Source organism: Schistocerca cancellata, chromosome 4, assembly GCF_023864275.1.
Source record: "Schistocerca cancellata isolate TAMUIC-IGC-003103 chromosome 4, iqSchCanc2.1, whole genome shotgun sequence".
NCBI classification, from domain to species: Eukaryota; Metazoa; Arthropoda; class Insecta; order Orthoptera; family Acrididae; genus Schistocerca; species Schistocerca cancellata.
This window is the reverse complement of record NC_064629.1, coordinates 196,441,383-196,464,358: the sequence shown is the minus strand read 5'-3', so window position 1 is coordinate 196,464,358 and position 22,976 is coordinate 196,441,383.

Below are 22,976 nucleotides of genomic sequence, written 5' to 3'. Positions count from 1 at the left end.
TACTTTAACAATCAATTACTTTTTAAAGAATGAGTTTAACAATCAATTAGTTTTTAAACCATTAGTTTTTAAAAGAATTTGCTAACTATTTAGTTTGCTATTTAGTTTAAAATTAATTAGTTGTTCAACAATTAGTTTTTAAAAGAATTAGTTTGCTCTTTAGTTTACTATCTAGTTTAGCAATCAACTAGCTTTTTAAAGGAATTTGTGTATGATTAAGTTTAACAAGTAATGAGTTTACTATTAAGTTCAACAATCAACTAGTTTTACGATCACCCAGTATTTAAAAAAGATAGATAACTATGTAGTTTATCAATCAATTATTTTTAAAATAAGTATCAAATATTTACATGAAATTTTTGAATTTTAACATCATTTGATTCAATTATTTCATCTCTTATCTTATTCTTTCCTCATTCACTTTGATACTTTCATCTTTCAAATTAATTCTATTATCTATTATTTGAAATATTTCATTGTTTATTTTATTGAAAGTTTGTAGTTTTTTAAATTAGTTAGATATTTTTTCTAAAATATCTCTTTTGCCTTTTAAATATTTTATTAAATTATTTTTCTTAATTCGTGTTTGTTGTTCAAATATATGAACATTTTCATTTTTTTCTTTTGTCTGTAGTTGATATTCACATTATAAATTAAAATTTATCTTTAAACCATGATGTACTTTCAAATATTATTTAACAGTTTAAATGATAATTTGTTTTTACTGCAGCTAAGAAATGATTAGGATCTATTACATCTATACTATTTTCAAAATTTATAATTTGAAATATGTTTTGAGATGCTTTACATTATAAAATTCACAAAAATTTCTAACTTTTAATTGTTGTAGTTCATAAGGAATGTATGTTTCCGTTTTGCACTTTTATTTATTTCACAAAAAATTGATCAGTTTAGTTAAAAAATGATAATCATTTAATAGAGGGATATGGATTATTATTTAATGCATAATTAATGGAAAAGAGAATTAGTATATTATCTTGTTTGACATTCAATTAGTTTTTAAACAATTAGTTTTTTAAAATAAATAGTTAATATTTAGTTTAACAATCTATTGGTTTACTATTAAGTGTTACAATCAATTAGTTTTAATAACTTATTTAATTATTAATAAAGGCATATTATTAAATAAATTATAAATAATAAAGTTAAAGCTTTCTTATTCTTAATAGATTCTATAATACACTTCATACCTTTCTAATTATGTGTACCTTTATGTGCAGGATTTATATAAAAATAATTGAAATCTTTAATCTCAACAACTTTTACATTTCTTTGTAGATGTAGATTTTTCTTCAGTTTTTCTTCCTTACTCATTGATAATAACATTTTTCAATGTTCTTCAGTTGGAGTTCGTCGTAAATGTTCCTTAAAATAATTTTTAGGAACACTTTTTCCGCACACACAAGGAATTCAATTTTTATTGTGATTTTTTAATGTGATATTTATTTATACAGGGCATCCATATAGTTTTATAAGCATCTTTTGTGTATTTTTGTAAAATAAAATAATCAATTGATTCCTCTGTATTCTAAATTTTACAAAGATTAGATTTCACAGAAGATTTTTGTTTAACTTGCTCCATTTATATATATAATAGTTATTAGATCTGTGAAAAAGTATTTTTTTTAATTTTCATAATTTTTATAATTTTACAATTTAAGTATATAAATAATCACCACAATATGAAGCCACATAAAACAAGAAAATAGTATGCTAGTAGAAGCAGGAAACATAAATATATTGCAGCCTATGTTAAACTGCACACGTATGCTGTAGAAATAATTGACAAAGTAATCACACTCATCAAACAGTGCGACATCAAGCCCACCATTATTTCAGGCGATCTCAACTGCAAAATAGACATGGAGAACTACAAAACAAAACTTAACTTTGAAACCCTACAAGAAGATGGTTTCACCCTACTGAATGATAGACAGATACCCACATACATATGCCACAATGGGAAAAGCACCATTGATATCACATTAACTAGAGGAGAAATAAAAGGACGTATTCAACCAATATGGCATGACTCCATTACTCCTATATGAAAGCACATTCGAATGAAGATAAAAATAAATAATGTCACGTCAACGACAGCAAGAAAGACCCACCAAATCAAACAAAGAAAAATAGATATAGACAAATTAACAAACCAGCAAGAACAAATAACACAAACAGAAACTTTAATAGAGAAAGCTGACTTTGAAAAAGCAACAGACCAAATAGAAGACCTCCTAAAAAATTCAGTGATACAAACAAACCCAAAAACAAGGATGGTTAAAAGATGGTTCGATGCTGAATGCTACAGCAAAAGGAACACTGTCCTAAGAATGCTCAGCACATTAAGAAACCAGCAGGACGAGGAAACATACAAACTGTATGCAGAAGAGAGGAGAATCTACAAAAAAGTCATAAAAGAGAAGAAAACAGAATACATAGAAAGAGGAGCAAAAAGAGAAACGGATGAAGCAGAGAAAGACCCATACATAGCAGCAAGACCAAGAAAACTGGCTCATACACCAAATATAGACATGAAGGAATGGAAAGACCACGTCAGTAAGATACTTAACAAACAAGGAATCAAAACACCCCCAAAGAAAGAGAAACAACATCAAACTAAGAAAAAAGACAATGTAATGGAACCTCTTAATGAAGAAGATGTAAAAGAAGTAATAAAGGCACTGAAGAAGAAGAAAGCTGCAGGACCCTATAATATATATAATGAACATATACAAGATGCAAAAGAGGCCCACCAAAATGTGTGGATCAAACTATTTCAGAAACGCCTGGAACTTGGAAGAATTCCAACACAATGGAGACACTCGACAATAAAAGTGCTCTACAAAGGTGGAGGAGACCCAATGGACCCAAACAAGTAGAGAGGCATAGCCCCAGAAAATACTCAGTTCCAGATGTTGTCAAAATTAATTACACAAAATACGAAAGCCTCCGTGGATAGTCATCTCCCAGAACGACAAATGGGTTTCAGATCTGGAAGATCAGCACTTACGGCAGTCACGCTTCTTCTAAACAACATCGATGAAATGCAACAAAAGAATGAAATTTTCTACACAGTGTTCATAGACTTTGCCAAAACCTTTGACTTACTTGAAAGAGTTCTCATAGTCCCAAAACGAAAACAAAATGGGAGAAGATAGTGCATGGGCAAGAACAATAAAGTTAATCCTTGCATACAACTTAATCACAACACCAGACAACCTTTCGTTTTCAAACATCATTCTTCAATCGAATGGAGTCTTACAGGTTGACCCAATGGGCCCTTTGTTGTACATTCTTGGCACTGAGGAAGGACTCCAAATTGGAGAAAATGAAGAAGATGTATATGTATATGCGAATGCTGACGACATAGCTGTAGGTTCAACAGATATACAGAAGCTGAGAAAATAGACAAGTGGTGCAGCAAATGCGAACTACACATAAACATAACAAAGACAGAAATTGTGATTTTCAGAAAAGGAGGCAAAACACCCAAGAACGCGGAAATCAACATCAGAGGACAAAAAATAAAAATTCCATCATACTTTAAATACCTAGGGGTGACATTGCAAACAACAGCTAAATGCTTCACAAAACATACAATAGAATGTGCAGCCCAAGCAATAATAGCAATACAGGGCATCAAAAACATCTGCCTGCTCAGTCTAGAAACAGCCATGAAATTATTCAATGGAAAAATCTTGCCAATTGTGGCCTATGGGACAGAGGTTTTATGGGACAACCTGACAGAAAAAAATCTAGAAACACTAGAAAAGGTAAAATCGACTTATCTAAAAAGAGCAGTAGGTCTCTCAAGGGCAACAAGATCTAGACTAGTGTAACTTCTACCGAGAGAGACATTCCTAATGGAAGACATCAAACTTTGATATACGATGCCACACACCAGGGCTTCCTGAAGGCAACTGACGATCATGGAGGACAAACGAGAAAAAGTATGGCCAGAGTTCTGTGGCACCGAAGCAGTGACGAACCGCTCATGTACAGCACCAATCTTCGAGCTGCGACGTGTCATAACTAGACTATCTATTAACAGCTTTCATCATCCAATTTGCAAAAACAAAACTTATCATAACCCAACCACAACATGTGTACGTGCACTGTGTAACGAAGCCTGTGAATGATATCATATAGAACTGTGCTGGAAAAGAGTGAAATCGATAAACGAATATGGAAAACTGTAAAATGTAAAGGTAAATGTAAAATGTTAAGTAAAGTAACTGTATGTGGCTATTTGGCTGCAATTTTATTAAAAAAATAATATGCCGTCTCGTCCTAATCATCAAAGGGAGGAGAAATATCAATTATTTTAACTGTTTCTGGTGCTTTATTTTTAATAATGATTGTACAAAGTGGACAATTTTCTTTTTCCTTTAACCATTCATCACTACATTTTTTATGAAAAATATGACTGCAATTTGTTTTAACAAATTGATTATTATTTTCATTACTTAAAGAAATAGGACAATCAATAACTTTTTCAGATTGCTCAATTAGTTCATAACTTTCTTTAAGTTTAGTTTGCATTTCCTTCATGTTTTCCATTTACAAGAAATAATTTTTATTAGATTTATAAAAAATAAAAAAGGAACAATTTTCAATGAATCATTTACCTATAAGTTCAAAATTACAACTTTTTAAAAATATGTTGAATACAAACGACAAATTTATTTTTGAAAAACTAATAAAAAATTTTTCTTTATAAATGGAAACTATGTTATTCAAGAAGCAAAACAATGTAAATACTTCTAAAGAAATTAAAAAAGTAAGTGAGCTAGAGATAAATGTTTTATATAGTATTAGGAACTGTGCATATTTAAATACTAGATATGGAGAACAACTTTGTCTAGAACTCAATATTGATTTTAAAGCTATTTTACCAAATAGAATTTCTAAATTAATTGATGATTTTGATTTTGAAATAATTAAAAAAGGACAAACAAAACTCAAATATATAAGAATGAAGAAACTTGAAAATAGATATAATGAATTTCATGATATATAGTTCCCAATGTAAAATTTTCAAAATAATGTACTTTTGTTTTAACTAATTCATTTTATTATCTTGCAATCATGATGTAAATTTTTATAATTTACTTTTGTTAACTAATATATTTTTAATTCATTAACTTATGTTCACAATGTTATTCTTTAAAATAACATTCTTTGTTAACTAATACATTTTATTTATTTACTTATGTTCACAATGTTATTTTGTAAAATAATGTACTTTGTTAATGAACACATTTTAATTAATTTACTTATGTTCACCATGTAAAATTTTTAAAGGTAACTTACTTTTGTTAACTAATACATGTAATTGTGTTACAATAACGTGGTAAATCAAATATTAAAGTCAGAAATCAGTTGTTTATTTTATTAAGTTCTATTAGTGTAAAAAATAGGTATTTAGTTAACATTATAAAATCGGTTTAGTTAATTAAATAATCTGAATTTTTAAAAATCAGTTGTTTTACTTATAAAATACAGAATTTATTTTAAATTGCGTTAGTGTGCCAAAACCAGCAAAATGTATCTACTGTCAGTCCTCTTTCTCTCCACCTCTGGCTTCCCAGCAAAGCTCAGCTCCGCACCCTCACAACTACAGAAAGCGAATCATATTCTCGAAACTATGGAATATTCTCTCTCCCTACACATTCTTCTGAATGCCAGCCAACCATATTTTAGTGTTTTGTCGTCCAGCAAGGAGTGTTTGCGAGGAAATACCTATTCCTGTTAATTTTCGCTACAAAACTGGCCGGCCGCTGCTCTATTGTGCTTCATTGCTCAGGTGTCTCGACCATCCAACTTGGGTTACTTCCTGTGTTATGTAGCCAGGATGTCACACCAGCCATTTTCTGACACTCAACCTGTTTTAAGCTGGACCAACAGACCTGTGTAAGGTTTTGCACCCAGGGTCTTAATTACACCTTCCGTTTCATTTCTACTGGCGTTCCCAGGGTCTGAGTTACACCTTCCGTTTCGTTCCTACTGGCGTTCCAACCTTAGCTAGTATAAGCAATCATTCATTACGCCATTTCGATAATAAAGACAATTCAGCACCTTTCATGCAATAAGCGCTAACAACTATTTGAAAGGTGTATGTCTTCTTTAAATGTTCACGTATATATGATGTACAACCTGTCAAATAGTTCCTAATTCCGATTGTAAATCACACAAAGTAAGTAGATGAGTCCTAGTAAGTTTCGAAATTATAGCCACCTTACAATGAACTTCTTTGAACCAGTTTACGGTAGCAACAAATTTTTATTTCTAAAAACACACAAAAAATTACTATACACTTATATGGTTATGTCCAAAAGAACAGACACCATATCCATATAAGTGTATAGTTCTGGTAATACTGGCCATGACCTTCTTCTTCTGTGCTGATGTACACATATCACCAGAACTCTTAGAGGACTTGGTGAGAATGTCTTCCACGGGTAATGAGTGTGTTGGAGTGGGACACTATGAATGTAGTGTGTGTACATACAAGGTGAGAATGTGGGTCCAGCGGGAGGAGTATGCGAGATAGTCCCTGCAGTCACACTCTCCTCTGTGCCCTCAGTTTCTCAGATGGATGCTGGCATGGTAGCTCAGTGTGTTTCGTCAGAGAGCTGGTTGGCCTCTGTAATAAAAAACTGAGTGCAAGGATCAACAACGAACTAGAACAGCTATGTAAGCAGGAGATCCCAGGTTCGAGTCCCGGTTGGTGCACACATTTTCACCTGTCCCCGTTGATATATATCAACGCCCGTGAGCAGCTGAAGGTATTAATATAATTACAGTTTCCAAAAATTACTGGTTCAAGCTGTTGTTACAGTTCTAAATAAACTTCTTAATCTTTTGCTGTAGGCGATAGGCATGTCTTTTCAATGTGGCGGCTACAGAACTTACGCATTAGCAGCTGTAGCTCTTGCAATTTTAGGGCTTAACAAATTCTTCTATATATATATATATATATATATATATATATATATATATATATATATATATATATATATATGACATTCTACTACAAAACAGAAGTCTCCATCTGAGGATATATTGACAATGATTGATGTGTAAGTCACTCTCAATATTTTGTCTCTATCACTGCTGCCTACAGTCTGATTTCACTCTTCTTTGATCTATTTAGCTGCAGCGAGCCAAATCATTCCACCTTCTCACTTTCACTCCGTCCTAATCCGTTTCAGATGGGAACCATGACCTCTTTTACATTTCACCTATATAACTCTAATGCCCTCAGGATGAACCTGTTTTCAAGTTCACAATATTTCATTTAACACATTTATCTGAGTCAGAAATAACTTGTTTTGAAAACATGTTATACAAAAATCTTTTACAAATTCATCTTACTACGATTTAGACGTAAATGTGTTTTGTAATAGTTTTCCTCAAAGCTATTAACTTTCACAGATACATAATACTTACGACCGATTCTGATAAGATAGGGTGTAAAGAATTATTTATTTTAGTAAGTTACTGACGCCACTTCGACCTTGCCACCTCTTCCAATCCTCAGAGCCCCTTTCGTTTCATACAAAAGCACACTGGCTTTTACATTACACCTATTCCTGACATTGTTCCTAAACGTGACCATTTCTTACAACTGTGAAATTTACATCAACATGAACAATTTATACACACAAATATTTTAAATACAAAATGTCATCAGAAAATTATTTTAATGTAATAAACAATTTTCATAGTATTTTACATTCATTACTCACATACAATGCAAAGAACTTCAAACTCCAGTGGATTCTGTTGAGTTTGATGTGTAACAAACAAGTAATCGTTCTGGTGTCCAATTCAAGACGCTGAAACTAATTACTTTCGTGGCCTGCTGTGTACGCAGACTAATTTCAGTAGCTGCTGTAGGGATTTTGATTCGGTTTCCACTAATAATTGCACTGATTCACGAGGAAAGTTTTTGTATATAATTTATCAATATTTCGTACTAATTGTCTGAATTTTGATGAATTAAATTTTAGTTGTGAAAGTTATGCCATTGCCACCTAGCGAGCAGCCGCCAGAATTGGAGAAAGGCACAGCTCCTTGAGGTAGCGCATTACGTAACACAGTTAGCGTATGATGTGGTGGTCTAGCGCTAGTTCAGCCTTGCGCGTCGGGCGAGTTTGTGTGTGTGTGTGTGTGTGTGTGTGTGTGTGTGTGTGTGTGTGTGTCTCACAAAAATATTCTTTGCCGGTGTACCGTTAGTTTCAGCTTTGACAAGAGTGCTCGTCCTGTTCAACGAGGCCCTATAGAAATTCACGATTGGTTGGTCGATATGATTCGCGTTACACCATATCAGGTAAATACTGCTTATGATAATTCTGATCTACTCGTATATGTATTTTTTGCGAAGTGTCAACATACCTCGCAAGTGGACCTGCTTCTCTCTCGAGTTGGTTTTCAACTGATGTTTATACATCTTGATGGTTCCATTAGTCCAGTCGTTCTTGCAGATGCATCGATTAAGTATATTCCGGTTAGAGCTCACAATCTTCCTGAAGTGACCGATTCATTTGCGTTGCTTCCTTTTGGGGGCATTCGACGTATCCGGCTGGAACGTTGGTTAGTACAATATTGTTTGCCATGTTTGTATGTTTTCTGGCTTCACAGCAATAATAATAATGAGCGTATGGTATTGGTGGCCGGTGAACCTACGCGAGGTGGTTCGGCCGCCACTCCACAAGTCCTTTAACGCCACTACGGCGACTTGTGAGTGAATGAGGAGGAAATGATGATGAAAGACACACAACACCCAGTCATCTCGAGGCAGAGAAAATCCCTGACACCGCCGGGAATCGAACCCGGGACCCTGTGCGCGGGACAGCTATCATATTCGGCTACAAGAAGGTCTTCTTATGAAGTTGAGAAGGCAGCTGTGGCATGATGACGTAATTTGGTGTGAGTTACCGATGACAGGCGGTTTGTTCGATCGTGATAGTCCGCGATCGGCTGTTGCATTCGAAATTTGCGCGCCAAAATGATAACCTTCTGTTATTACTATTAGAAAAACTAAACAGTGTATATACTTGCATTACATGTAAAAACATCTCTCAGTAGCAGGCTGTCATTCAGTTACTTGAAAAGTGTTAATTACCAATAGGATAGTAAACAATTGCTAAATGAAAAGACAGACAAAGCTCTTTGGAGGCTTGCGGATCGCGCCTAACTTGAATGGCGGGCGAAGCGGTTCGGCAGTCTCGGAGGACAGACATATTGTCTGCCGCGGTCGGTATCGATTAAGGACTTAAGTAGCAATCTCTGGTTATTTGGATATGTAATTGAGAAAAATTTCAACGGCCGGAGTGGCCGAGCGGTTCTAGGCGCTACAGTCTGGAACTGCGCGACCGCTGCGGTCGCATGTTCTAATCCTGCCTCGGGCATGGATGTGTGTGATGTCCTTAGGTTAGTTAGGTTTAAGTAGTTCCAAGTTCTAGGGGACTGATGACCTCAGAAGTTAAGTCCCATAGTGCTAAGAGCCGTTTTTTGAGAAAAATTTCACAGTAATTACGCAAATTCGCAGTTCGTTGTTTTGTTCTTATTAAAGTGTGAAGATTAGAAATCATTTGTGTTTCATAAAGCGGAATAATTGTGTAGTTCCTCGTATTCTGCTAATAAAAAGTGAATGACATCCTGTATAAACAAACTAACAGAAAAAATTTTTATTTACCCAATATCAGTTCGTCGCTAAGACCTCACGTGTTCTGCCATCTTAGTACAAGTGTGATAAATGGCACGTCATCTGTGGCAACACAGAGGAGGTATGAAGGACAGAAGTTTTCGAGAAAATGGTTTATCATACACACGTATATAACACCCTCTCTCTCCTTCTCTTTTTTCAACTCGCCGTATTTTACAGTGGTATCCGAACCGCTGATATGTGTGTTCAATCGAATATTCGTTCACACCTGAATCTTTCTGGTTACCGGATTCATGTTACGTACGCAGAGCAGGAAGGAACCTACTTCCTTTGCGATGAAGCAACCATCTCAGATCCAACTGCCCACGTGGTGTTAGGGTTTTAAAGTCGTCCTATGGAAAACGTCGTCCATTGACATTAGCTGAATTAGTATCGCCGAAATCTGCTGTCAATAGTTCTCAGCGCAACTTTTCCCGTTACCGGAACGTTCAGATGCGGCCCCTGCTGCCGTTAAGGCGACGGCACCGGTAGCACAATTTAAAATCCAGCGGTCTTAGGGTGGTGAAGGCCTTGAAGTCATCCTACCCAATCTCGCCTCTCCGAGAAGGTGATGGTGGAGAGTGTTTTTTCCCGTGGTGATGCTTTGAATACTGACGTTAATTGCGGTTTTTGTTTCGGCAGGATGAAATGGCTGGTTCTCCTGATGTTGAAATGAATGTTACATCTGCGTCCTCTCCTCTGTCCGTAAAAACAGCTGTTCCTGTGGGTTCCGGTCATTTAACGGAGACATCGTCTGCTGCTCTGCCTTTACAGTGTTCTAATGCAATCCTGTCCTTTCCTCATTCTGATATGGTGGAGAAACAGGTTACTTCGGATTCTCTCATGGTTAGTCAGATGATGCAGACAGCCTGTCTCTCCATTACCTGATGATGATGTTCATAGCTACCGTTTGTTTCTCGCATTCCGCTGTGTGAAAAAGGGATGGCTCCCCCCCCCCCCCCCCCACCCCAAAAGCAGCCCTTGATGAGCCCACTACCCTTCCGCGTCAAGAAGTTAGTTGTAACGGAGTGGTGTGAAACAACGATCTCAACCTGCAAAATCTTATGCTAAGAGCCCCCACGCAAACTGCGTATCATGCAATAGATTTGGAGCCTGGAGCACAGAATATGTCGAAGTGTTAAGAGTTACAGTTGTAATTCTAAAGGGATTACATTCATGTCCAAGACGAAAAAACAACAATTTCGACCGTACGAAACGGCTGCTGCTAGTGTAGTTGCTGTTCTAAACAGCATCTCATACAAGAACATCAGTTGCGTCTTTACGTGCCGTTACTTGTACTTTAGGTACTTGTGCTACGCACGGCTCTGTTTAAAAAGGATAGCTCCGTTTAGGTATAGGGGTGAGCTGCAGACATCTGTTTTCATACCACACAGCTAATTCACTGCAAACAATAACCTGTGGCTATGATCCTACTGTAAAGTAGTCTTTGCATTGCCGAGAACTGCGAGTTAATCAAATACATGGAAATATAAGCTAAAAGTTAAATGAACAATTTAATAAGAAAAGTTCTATTCTAACCTCTGTAGTTGATGTAGGTGACAGAGGATCATAATGAACAATATTTATTCAGGAAAGGTCATCTCAAATAAACGGGAAGTGGTCCTATGATATTAAATTAAAATGCAGGCAGAAAACACCCTTATCAAATGCAGTAAATTGACTTTTACATATTAACACACAAAAGATGACGAGTAGTGTCCATCGTTATTGATGTATTTTCTGAAATCTACATCTTGTAACATGACGTTCTGATGTGATGTGGTATGAAACCACGCTATGGTGATGTGAATAGGCTTGAAGAAGCGTCTGTAATTCACTAACAAGACGTCTGGAGGGTGGATCCTCTATCTCCTCCACGTGATGGAAACTAAACGATTTAACGGCTAAAATACAGAAAGAACGTTCGAGAGGCAGCGTCCTCAAATCCCTTTCTATGTGGTTTGATAAAAAATTTCCTGAATAAACCTAAATTCTGAACAGATATAAATTCTCTACAGAGCCTGTGTTGTTCATCAATAGATGTTGGAATAATTAAGTGATGTTCCCAGCTGTTAATGACCACAGTTTCGTCCAGTATTACAAGTAAATTTGTAAAATGGTGTGTACCTGTGAAGTGTGTGTGTGACATATATATATATTTATATATATATATATATATACACACACACACACACACACACACACACACACACACACACACACACACACACACACATATATATATATATATATATATATATATATATATATATATATATATATATATATATATATATATATGCAGGGTGGTCCACTGATCGTGACCGGGCCAATATACCTCACGAAATAAGCGCCAAACGAAAAAACTACAAAGAATGAAACTTGTCTAGCTTGAAGGGAGAAACCAGATGGAGCTATGGTTGATCCTCTAGATGGTGCTGCCATGGGTCAAACGGATATCAACTGCTTTTTTTAAAAATGGGAACCCCCATTTTTTATCACATATTCGTGTAGTACGTAAATAAATATGAATGTTTTAGTTGGACCACTTTTTTCGCGTTGTAATAGATGGTGCTGTAGAAGTCACAAACATATGGCTGACAATTTTAGATGAACAGTTGGTAACATGTAGGTTTATTTAATTAAAACACAGAACGTAGGTACGTTTGATCATTTCAGTTCGGTTGTTCCAATGTGATACATGTATCTTTGTGAACATATCATTTCTGAGAACGCATACTGTTACAGCGTGATTAGCTGTAAATACCACATTAATGAAATAAATGCTCAAAATGATGTCCGTCAACCTCAATGCATTTGGCAATACGTGTAACGACATTCCTCTCAACAACGAGTAGTTCGCCTTCCTTAATGTTTGCACATGCATTGACAATACGCTGACGCATGTTGTCAGGCGTATATCCTTCAATTTTCCCCACAGAAAGAAATCCGGGGGACGTCAGATTCGGTGAACGTGCGGGCCATGTATGATGCTTCGACGACCGATCCACCTGTCATGAAATATGCTATTCAATACCGCTTCAGCCGCACGTGACCTATGTGCCGGACATCCATCATGTTGGAAGTATATCGCCATTCTGTCATGCAGTGAAACATCTTGCAGTAACATCGGTAGAACATTGCGTAGGAAACCAGCATACATTGCACCATTTATATTGCCATCGATAAAATGGGGGCCAATTATCCTTCCTCCGATAATGCCGGATCATACATTGACCCGCCAAGGTCGCTGATGTTCCACTTGTCGCAGCCATCGTGGATTTTCCGTTGCCCAATAGTGCATATTATGCCGGTTTACGTTACCGCTGTTGGTGAATGACGCGTCGTCGCTAAATAGAACGCGTGCAAAAAATCTGTGCCCAGTGGCAAATCTGTACACGGCTTTCAAAGTCGTCGCCAGGCAATTCCTGGTGCATAGTAATATGGTACGGGTGCAATCGATGTTGATGTAGCATTCTCAGCGCCGACGTTTCTGATATTCCCGATTCTCGCACAATTTGTCTGCTACTGGTGTGCCGATTAGCCGCGACAGCAGCTACAACACCTACTTGGGCATCATCATTTGTTGCAGGTCGTGCCTGAACGCGTCCTGTTTCCTTAAATATTGTAGCTATTCGGCGAACGGTCCGGACACTTGGATGATGTCGTCCAGGATACCTAGCAGCATGCATAGCACACTCCCGTTGGACATGTTGATCACAATAGCCATGCATCAACACGATATCAACTTTTTCCGCAATTGGTAAACGGTCCATTTTAACACGGGTAATGTATCACGAAGCAAATTCCGTCCGCACTGGCAGAATGTTACGTGATACCACGTACTTATATGTTTGAGACTATTACAGCGCCATCTATCACAAAGCGAAAAAAGTGGTCCAACTAAAACATTCATATTTCTTTACGTGCCACACGAATATGTAATAAAAATGGGGGTTCCTATTTTAAAAAACGCAGTTGATATCCGTTTGACCTATGGCAGCGCCATCTAGCAGGCCAACCATAGCGCCATCTGGTTTCCCCCTTCAAGCTAGACGGGTTTCGGTCTTTGTAGTTTTTTCGTTTGATGCTTATTTCGTGAGATATTTGTCCCGGTCACTATCAATGGATCAATGGACCACCCTGTATACATATACAGAGAGAGAGAGAGAGAGAGAGAGAGAGAGAGACTAACCTTTAGATAATATGTAAATTCCGAAGAAAGCGCAAAAAAGAAACATGTTAGCACCTTCGTACGTGACCAGCTTTCTTTGGTGTACTTACGCATAATATACACGTAATACAAACCCTTAGACATCTCGGGATCCGTACCAGGTCGGGTTGACAGAGGAGATAGAGAAGATCCAAAGAAGAGCTGCGCGTTTCGTCACAGCGTTATTTGGTAAGCGTGACAGCGTTACAGAGATGTTTATCAAACTCAAGTGGCAGACTCTGCAAGAGAGACGCTCTGCATCGCGGTGTAGCTTGCTGTCCAGGTTTCGAGAGTGTGCGTTTCTGGATGAGGTATCGAATATATTGCTTCCCCCTACTTATACCTCCCGAGGAGATCACAAATGTAAAATTAGAGAGATTCGAGTGCGCACGGAGGCTTTCCGGCAGTCGTTCTTACCACGAACCATACGCGACTGGAACAGGAAAGGGAGGTAATGACAGTGGCACGTAAAGTGCCCTCCGCCACACACCGTTGGGTGGCTTGCGGAGTACGAATGTAGATGTAGATGTAGATGTAAATACTGCCTTCAGCTTGGATCAGTACGACTTTTATGTAATACATCTTCTTCATTCTCTATTATTAAAAAAAATGTTATACTCCAAATGACAAGAGATGCTGATGAATAATTCTTTATTTTTTAATGGATTCAATTTTTAGATTACGATTAGGTATTATAAAGTTATTTACAACAATGTACATGTATACATTATTACTGCTGGAGTTAAATAAAATGAAAGTGATTCTGCAACACTTTGCACACTGGGACCTTCCGTCAATAGTAAAATACATTATACAGTCAGCAGATAAACGTACTAGCATAGTTAAGCACACCTCGTATGTTGATGTTATTACGGTACACCTCACCTGTAGAGGCACACTACAGCACACAGAGAGATTGCAAGGCACTCTCACTTCTGATTCGGTGTCATGCTGCTTAATGTTCTTAGGGGAGATAATCTTTATTACGATCTGACTTCATACATCATGGTCAAATGGTGGGCAGTAGTTAACGCTCTTGCTTGTGTGCTCTAGTGAAGGAATAACGGTAAGCTTTAGCTGCGTTTAAAGGAATAGGGTGCCGATTTAAACGACTGCAGTAAAAGCGTTTTTTCTGCGGAACCTGGGTGAAATCTTTTCTGGACTGTCGAGTTTCAAGGTCTCATTGTGCAGACATGTTTGGATGGCGCCGGTTGTTCGCCGGTCGCGTCCAGGTAGGCTGACTAGCGCCAAGGAGACGCCGTTGCAATGGCCAAAGCATTGAAGACCGGCAGTAAAGCAGAGGATGGTCCCTTGTTAGGCAGGAAATCAATGAGACGACTGTAAGCGTTCTGCGAATTTCTGTGGGAGGACACTGGCGCCCAGATATCCAGGTTGTCACAAAAACATGTTTGTAAAGGCACAAGGCTTTTAGCGAGTTTATGGCAGTTCTTTGGAAACTTCTAAATGGACGCAACGGGGAAGATAACAATCTTTTTATGGAGGTCTGTGGTTCCATCCTGGTAACATTGTTAGCAAAAGGCACAGCGTAAAAGCGTGAGAAAGAGGCTGCAAAGCTCAATTTTTTTTTCTTTTCTCCCAATTAACTTCAAATCCTCTGACTGGTCAAATTGGTGTACGAAGAGCAAGGAGCAGTCCCCATCTTCGAAGGCGGCACTCCAATTCGTGATTGGCTTATGCTAAAGTGGGAGTAGTCTAAGATGTAAATGTGCATTGCTACCGAGATGGCGAGGAAAGGAGAGAGAAGAAGAAGAAGTCACTCTTGTACTGACGCTTCGCTAGTAAAGAACTGCAGGTCTCTACTTAAACGGTGAGACTTGTGTCCTTTGCTATCGTGCCACCTAGAGCCTGTGGCAGTCACCTTCTGAACCATCAGAAGTACTGCTTCTAGCATCACGGACACAACGAGTGATGCGTGGGTGTACTTATTAGCCTTGAGTCGGCCGTCTAAGCATTTGACATATTACGTCACGCATAGCCGTGGGACGGAGTCAGATTGGTTTGGCAGACCAGCAAACGGGCTCACCTGCACACTGTAATCCACCGGGGTTTCAGAGGCTCATAGGGAAGTATCTGCATTCTGAAGTAGCCGAACACAAGAGCGCGTACTTGCATTTTTCGGGCGCCCGCCGATCAGATTGTTGCCGCCCATGACTTCAGGCGCCGAATGCATCATGGTGTGCCGCCCTGACCAGCAGAAGGGTAAGGTATTCACTGCTACGGCGTAGGGTTTCAATATATGTTTCTCAGGACCCTGTTCTTTCAAACCATTTTTCTTTTTTTGTAATAGTAGAGTACAGATGCTTGATTGTGGGGTAGTTTTTGTGCCATACCACGGACTCACGTGTATGAAGTCAGACAGAGCGATTAGTGTTCTGGTTAGTGTCGTGTGTCGATCCCCAGATGATCACTTTGTCCACCATAGACACCAAATTAGTGTAACCGTTTGTCAAATGAAAATGTCTGTGTGACATTTCTTTAGACATTTGTTTGTCTTGTGATGTTAAGAATGAATAAATCTATTGTCATTTATGTCTAAACTTTTCCCTGTGTTCTGATTGACACCACGTTTGCCATTTATATTAAAGTCGTGATTATAAAAGAATGTAGCAAGATTGCAACCCGAAGGGCGCTTAATTGTGTTAGTACGAGGGCGTGCTGGAAAGAGGGGCCACCGAATTTTTATGGAACGGTTTTTAAATAAAACTAACGTTTTTAACATTCTGTATCTTTATTCTCCATGTCTACAGCTTTCTGCCGCTAGAGGGCTCGGAACTGTGACATGTAACATGGCGGTTTGTAACGTAACTATTGAGGTTTGTGCAGTAATCTAATTCTCTGCTTCAACATAAAAATTGCAGTCCACACACGAGCGCTGCGATATTTGCAACAATCATCGAGCCTCCTCCACACAGTCACAACTTAGCCCATCCGATTTTCATCTGATTAAAAAACTTATAGAGCACCTTCGACGACGTCATTTTGATAGTGCCGAAGCGGTGCAAGCAAAGGTGAGGTCGTGGCCCGGCAACAAAGTCAAACATTCTATAGTGACAGTATCAACAAACTGGTCTCTCATTACGGGAAATGTGTGTGTTGCCTGGGTGATTATGCTGAGAAATAAATACAGAGACATGAGGAGTAATGGTGTAGGATGTTAATAAAGTTTGTTTCGTTTAAAAAGCCTTAACAGCTATCATGGAGGAATTATTTTTCAGCCCACAGATGCATTTACAACTGAAACCAAAACAGTTATGTTATTTGTTTCAATATATAATAATTAACTTCTTGCACAGATGTGAAACAGTAAAAGCTTGTAGACGTCTTCTGTAGTGCAAGTTTATAAATCACATACGATAAAATAATCTCCACTGAATTATATTCGTATTCTAAGTTAGTCAAACGAATTATATCACGTGCCTAATAGATGGGGCACTAGAAGCTATATAGATTCTTCAAGTAGATATAAACCAGACCCGGTATTCATTCTTGAAACGGACCACGAGGTTACAGGTCTTGCATCCAGCCCTCGCGCAACGAAATCAGACGTACTAGCACACATGTATTTACATGGGCTATTAAGCCCCTGGCCCAGATGCCTTTTAGAACCGTGTCCTCCAGGAATTCACGAGCAAAGCGATAGAAACCTAACACTCATTACGAAAGGAAATGACCAGAAGTGGTACAGGGTACCCTTCGCCGCCTACCGTGGGGTGGCTTGCGGAGTATCTATGTGGATGTGGACGTCGAGTACTATGCTGAGAGTACCTTCCCGAGCAGGAAGGCGTGCCGGTCCCTGGCACGAATCCGTCCGGCGGATTAGTGTCGAGGTCCGGTTTAGTGTCGAGGTCCGGTGTGCTGGCCAGCCCGTGGATGGTTTTTAAGGCGGTTTTCCACCTGCCTCGGCGAATGCAGGCTGGTTCCCCTTATTCCGCAAATGTTCAAATCTGTGTGAATTCCTAAGGGTCCAAACTGCTTAGGTCATCAGTCCCTAGACTTACACACTACGGAAACTCACTTATGCTAAGAACAACACACACACCCGTGCCCGAGCGAGAACTCGAACCTCCGGCGGGACGGGCCGCCTTACTCCGCCTCAGTTACACTACGTGGGCGATTGCTGCGCAAACACTGTCTCCACGTACGCGTATACCATCATTACTCTACCACGCAAATATTTGGGATTACACTCGTCTGTTATGAGACGTTCCCTGGGGGGGGGGGGGTCCTTTGGGGGCCGAACCGCGCAATAACCCTGGGTTCGGTATGGGGGCGGCGGTGGGGTGGGTGGATTGCTGTGGCCTGTTGTGGGGTTGTGAACCACCGAGGGCTACGGCGGGACGAAGTCTTTCCGTCGTTTATAGGTCCCTCGTTCAATACACACACACACACACACACACACACACACACACACACCATCCTAAGACATCAACAACACTTCCTTGCGTATAGGAAGGCGACCAAAGTAATGATTTTAAGGAAGCCAGAGAAAAACCATTCCCACCGACAAAATTACCAACTCAAAAGCTTTCTGTGCTCGCTAAGAGAGACTGTCGAGAAGAGAGTCCTAAAACGACTCACTAGGCACTGCATCAACAACAACACCCTGAGACCGGAGCAATTCGGCTTCGGGAATTACCACTCCACAACAGAACAACGCCTTCGCGTCGTTGAACATGTAAGAGACGGCTACAGTTCCAACAAAACAACAAGGGTGTTCCTAGACATCGAAAAGGCTTTCGGTCGTGTATGGCACGACGCAATCCCCGGATGTGCAATATTTACGAACAGGGGCAAAAACTTGATAGTGTCCCCCCTTCCCCCCCCCCCTCACCCCCGATAATCCCACTCGAGCGTTTCAGATAGGACGTCAGTAATTGAAAAAAAAACGATTTTTCGAAAATCTGTTAATTTTCTTGCTCACGTCTTTGTGGAGGGTTTGATATATAAAACATATATGTTCAAGAAATGTAACATATGTTATTTCGTCTTAAGTGTGGCAAACTGCAGTGCCATGCCTCTTCACACAGCATTCTGATATCGCACGTCACTGTATAACGCTCTGTGGATTTGTAATGGAAGGCATCACATCTACATTCAGGGCAGTGGAAATTAAAATGTCCTATGGTGCCTCTCCTATTGGCAGTCGACTGGTTTGATATCCTACCACCCTTATAAAAACTCACAATTAATTAAGGGTGGTATTATTTGTGACCGGGAGAAAAAGAACTCTTCCGAAAAATTGCACTCTTTATAGCCTACTAACTAATAACTTTCTCTTTTGTGTGACATAAAATTAAATATAGGAAACAAAACCATTAAAGACAAGAGACAAGCAAGACAGTGGACATTTCTTCAATCCTTAGGTCCCAGCATTTTTTCTCTCTAATCATGCGACAGCTTTACAAGGTGTGCATTCCTTTCTGCTAAAGCATCTATTACCTCATCGAAGTGTGTCAAACGTTTTGCTACACGAAAAATCAAAGTGTCATTGTCTAATACTGAAAACGCTTTTACTACAAATAGTACCCAAGAGTGGTGTGGTTTATCTATTTCATCACGTCTATTGTCTCTCTGTCTGCTAGACTAAGCGAGACTGCTCTGACACAAATGATCATTTTTATGTACCTCATTTACATAAACAACACGACAGAATATAATTCACGAAGTACCAGTCTCAAATGCCTATAAGGCCTATTACAAGCGAAAAGTTTCATGTTAAGAAATAGTTTCACATTTCATTCATATGCTTCAGTTTCTCAAGCATCAGATCTAAAAGTATTAATAGCACGAAATTTCTATAGAAATATGAAATCATCATATTGTTCCACATAATTTGTGTGATGTCTCCGTTTCTTCTCCCTCCTCGTTCTAACGATCAATCTTGTCATCACTAATTCAGTAACAATTCCTGCCACTGTCAAAATTTATTGTCCGATTAACTTCATTACCCTGTCAGACTCACCGGTTTAGTTTTCCCGAATTTATTCTCCAGTTAGGCATTATTGCGTGTTCGTACAACGAGTTTTCCGCGCTATTCCGAGAATAGAACTTACGCGTCTGTTAACTGGGAACTGTACAACTGGCCCTTAGCAGTGTAGCGATCTGACCAAACGTTTTGTGTCAAAATTTCATTTTCTTGGATACACCCAGAAGCTAATATGTAATCTTTCTTGCTTGTTATTCCTGTTAGTCGTTTATTTCTACTCTGATAAACTGAATCTATGGTTAAAATGGCTGTGAGCACTATGTGACTTAACTTCTACGGTCATCAGTCGCCTAGAACTTAGAACTAATTAAACCTAACTGAACCTAAGGACATCACACACATCCATGCCCGAGGCAGGATTCGAACCTGCGACCGTTGCGGTCGCTTGGCTCCAGACTGTAGCGCCCAGAACCGCACGGCCACTCCGGCCGGCAAACTGAATCTATGGATATCGCTAATAATTACAACAACACTTATCAGTCGCACACCCAATCAACTACATAAACAAACAGCGATTGGTATTCACCCTTTTAGGTTGGTTCGGCTCAGCTCGTATAGGCTCGTCCCCATTAGCCTGCGGAAATGTTTTGTTTATTTCTTGATGCAACGGAGATTCCCCTGCCAGAGGCATCACGTACACTATGCATGCATTCAAAATTCAAGTTATGATTCGTTCAGAAATTAATTGAGAATGCGTTAAAAAATGTTCAAAAACCAGCAGGGATGAGTTTTAAAACCACATGAATAAGCGATAGACCAACGTGCGCCGAAAGCTAGGCTCTTTATGAAACAAGATTTTTTTCTTCAAGAATATGAATTTGGCGCCTCCTGAAACTGACGCTCGGGGCAGATACCTCGGTTTGCCCCCCAGTCCCTAGATGCGCGCTTGCCAAACGACCTCATTCGCAGGCACAGCGACTCTTGTTTCCCTGTCAAACTCTTACTTCTCAGACGCTTGTACCTCACCAACAGAAGCATCAATACCAATATTTAGGGCAAACACTCAACAAGGACCGGTATACAAGATGGAGTACCTTCAGGGCAGCATCCTGGCGCGCCTCTTGTTTAACCTCTACATTAATGATATCTCAACTATACAAAACGCGGATGAAACCGTAATCCTAGCGCAAAACTGGAGGCCATCGAACATCAACTCACGATTACAGTCAGCACAAAACTGTAATGCCGAGCCTTGGTTGGAACTGTGGTGTAATAAGGTAAACGTGGACAAATGCGAAGCAGTTCTGTTTACCCGTAGACCGAAGCAACTACGCAAACACCAACACTAGAGACAAATAACACTACAGTCGCGCCCAGTTTCCGAAAATTAACCTGGGGGAACCACAACCAATGCTTTGCCAGCCGAGCACACCCGAGGCTCAAACAACTTTATCCAGCGCTGAAAAGGCAAAGGACACAGGACAGGTGGGTGCAGATATTCAAGCACATGACAGTGATTAGACCTCTTATGACGTACACAGCCCCTGTAGGGGGTTAGCAGCTCCAACAAGCCTACGATGCCTACAGGTTGTATAGAATAAGGCACTACGTATCATGAACAGTGCTCCACGACACACACGCACAGCGGAGCTCCACAATAAATACCGCCTCGAGACTCTATCGAGTCAGAAAACTCTCCACACGACTGCACAGGAACTCAAGAAACGCGTACAATCCCTTCAACCCACTTCTGAGGATCTGCGATGACAGCCACGCGGGATTAGCCGAGCGGTCTTGGGCGCTGCAGTCCTGGACTGTGTGGCTGGTCCCGGCGGAGGGTCGAGTGCTCCCTCGGGCAAGGGTGTGTGTGTTTGTCCTTAGAATAATTTAGGGACTGATGACCTTAGCAGTTAAGTCCCATAAGATTTCACACACATTTGAATATTTTTTTTTCTACGATGACAACCATAGGTGGAAATATAATAGTCCAAGACACTCCTTACCAGGGACGCTAAACCACCTATGGCAAACTAAAGAAAAATAAAGAACGCAAATATCGGCGAACTTATAAATCCCAATCATGCTGACTGGAAGTACCAGATGAATGAACACAGCCACACCGCCGGCAAAAGCAGGGAAGCCAATTTTCACATTAACACAAACAAATCCACAAAACCTTCACAGTGTGCGATCGATTTACGACCAGTGAACCACTCACATCAACACCATGGCATGTTACAAGGTACGCAGACGCTGCAGCTGCTCCAGGAGGCATCGTCGGTAACCAAACTGAGTAGTACCTCTCATCGATTGAGACTGATACTTTTTATGAAGAACCTAAGCTATCACTTAGGTATCGAGCTTTGACGATACCCAACAGCTAACCATAACCTTAACCTTGCACCATCTGTCGCATGAAAATCGCTACTGCTCTTACTACCAGTCCAGACTGTCGCAGAGGTAATTTTCCCTTAGCGCTTTGCTTGGCACTTTATCCCACTGCCCTTAAAACCGTTACTCTTCAGTCGTTTTCGTCCACTTTCTATCTCACCTCGATGGGCCCTTGTTAGTCGTAAATCCAACCAGACACACGGACATCATCACAGACCCACATCCTGTGAACTCCTCGACTAACATTAACAAACGCAAACGTGACAGTAGAACGTTTGCGACGGTACCATCCAAGTTTGGGCGTGGAGGGACTCCACCCCTTTACGAAAATACTGATACAATCACAACACACGATAAGTTCAAATTCGCTGTAGAAAGGAGAAAAATAATTAAATGGATTTACTAGGTATAACAAAAAGAAAATTATACAATCTTCCCGCATGTAATATTTGTTAATTACTAAGGCAATAATGAATTAATCATTGGAGAACTCCCAGAAACAAACAGCTTTCGTGGACGAGATCTAAAAACTAAACTCAATACCACTTAATATGATCAGCTACCAGATATTCCGCCTGAAAAAAAAAATGGGCATCACCCAGAAGGGGAGGAGAAAAAGAAATGAAACTTGACGGGCTGAGAGGGTATGTGATGTTGCTTCAGTGATTACATTAACGAGTCTAGTTTAC